Raw genomic sequence first — 2,500 nt, 5'->3', positions numbered from 1 at the left:
GTTGAAGTAGCTAAGGGATTCCTAAACATGTTCCAGTGATTTGAATATTAGGAAAGTATCAATAAATCATTTGTAATACAAGAGACTGAAAAGTATATGGCAGTTTGAGAGCCGGAAATGTTCATAATGACATAAAAATCCATTAGCAAGCATAGGGCCCACCCACGTTACCATTGGACTTCCACAACCTGTAATGTCCCGTCTTCGTGAGAGTGAGCTCTGCATCCAGCCTTTCGAAGACGACCTTCCTACACCAACATCTTGGCTACTGCAGTCGTGTGTGTGTGTGTGTGTGGGGGGGGGGGGTCTTTGCCCTCTCTCACCTGAGCTGTATGATGGGAGTACTCTACTTTGACTGGCGTTGTCGCATTCGGCCTCCATAGCTGGCAACTTCGCCTGCTATGGAGGGCAGATGACTCCCTGACATGCAGCAGTGTCCCTCCTTCCCCACACCGTAGGCTGCAAGGACGCAGGAGGGAAGTAATGTTGTAGACACCAGAAGGTTTAGTGATCTTCACGTGAACAACAAGAGGGCGAAGCAGATGCCACATGAATGGGTGAAACAAACAAGATGGGACAAGACACCATAAAAAGAATAACATCGTAAGGATTTGAATGGTCAAAAAGTTATGACGCAAGAAAACAGAAGCGCACCATGACCCGAAGTGGAGAGAGCATGTGATAAAGATTGACACCAAGTATTGGACCAACAGAAATTAAATAGAAATCACGAGTGCGAAACAACAAGCAGTTCCAATCAATCGCAATGTAGGTTACAATTCACCAGTCTGGGAACACTGGATTAAATCGGATGGCAGGAAGAAAAAGTTAAGGTGATAAATAGATTGTTTAACATCCTGATGCATGTATCTTCCCAACTATAAAAAATGGATTGATGATAACAGCATAGAGTGTGACTGGATAAGTCCTATATAGAAAATAAAAGGATGCTCAGTGACAGAGACTGGACTAGGTTTCTGAGTAGTGTCCAGTAGCCATGTTCCTTTTGGTGGCTCATCCCAGGTAAAGCCTGTTTGAAGGAATTTACTGTGTAAGCCCAGTTGAAATAATTTAAAGTGTAAACCCAGTTGAAATAATTTAAAGTGTAAGCCCGTCTAAAGTAATTTAGTGTGTAAACCCATTAAAAGTAATTTTGAGTATTGTTGTGAAGAAACATCATCATCTAGGAACTAACGCCGACGGGGCACATAGCTGCATTCACCCTTTGTTTATACTTGTGAGGTATCCCTCATGGCAAGCCGCCAGGCAGGGACTCGGCCCATCTCGAGCTCTTCACGACAGGTTTGATCGATCTGCCCAAGCCACGATTTCCTAGGTCGTCCCACAGGCCTCCTCCATCCAGGGTTGTCTTGAACAGAGACAACCTGACAGGCAGGATCATCCTGAGGAAAGCGAGCCAGGTGGCCATATAGCCTGAGTTAGCGATCGCGGATTGTGCAGGTAACAGGTCCTGTGTCAGTCTCACGGTGCAACCACTGGTTTGACACATGGTCCCGCTAACGGTACCCCATAATCTGGCACAAAGACCTATCACAAAAGGCCTCAACACGAGCCTCCAAGGCACAATGTCCAGGTTTCACTACCATATAGCAAAACAGGCATTATCAGCGCCTTGAAAACCTGTAGCTTGGTCCTGCACAGGTACCAGCATCTCCAAATACTCTTGTCGAGAGAGTTCATGACCCCTGTTGCTGGGCCAATCCGTCTGCTGACTTCCTGGTCTGACAGCCCAGAGTTATGAATTACACTACCATGGTATGCAAAGCTCTCTGTGACTTCATTATCCTAGCTGCAAGCACGTACCAACTGAACAGGTTCTCCCAGCAAGTCCCCAAAGTCCTGGATCTTGGTCTTGGTCCAGGAGACCTCTAGACCCAAGGGTTTCACTTCATTGCTAAATACATCAAGAGCCACCACTAAGGTTTCCAAAGACTCAGATAGAATAGCAACATCATCGGCAAAGTCAAGCTCTGTAACCTTGATATTGCCCAGTGTTGATCCACAATGACATTGAATAGTAGCTCTGCCCAGTCCATACAAGTGTTGAAAAGCATTGGTGCAAGAACACAGCCATGCCTCACTCCTGAACTAACAGGAAAGAAGCTCGACAGGCCCCACCACACTTTACAGTACTTTCAGTACCAGTATACACAGGCTTGCGATTAATCCAATAATCCTTGTTGGAATTTCTCTCAGTCTCAGGATCTCCCAGAGTGATTCCCGATGCACCGTATCGAACGCCTTCTTGAGGTCGATGTAGGCTGCAAGCAGCCCATGCCCAAACTCATAGTGGCGCTCTACAATGACTCGAAGCGTAAAGATACGGTCTATTGTGGACTTACCAGGAGTGAATCCAGATTGCTCCGGCCTCTGGTGCCTCAGTAGGTGGTCTTTGATACGTCTCAGAAGGATGTGAGCGAGAACCTTGCCTGATATACTGAGCAGTATGATGCCTCGGTGGTTGTTGCAGTCACATTGG

Source organism: Penaeus vannamei, chromosome 26 (assembly GCF_042767895.1).
Source record: "Penaeus vannamei isolate JL-2024 chromosome 26, ASM4276789v1, whole genome shotgun sequence".
Classification (NCBI taxonomy): domain Eukaryota; kingdom Metazoa; phylum Arthropoda; class Malacostraca; order Decapoda; family Penaeidae; genus Penaeus; species Penaeus vannamei.
The sequence above is the reverse complement of the archived record's forward strand: the minus strand, read 5'-3'. Positions refer to the sequence as shown.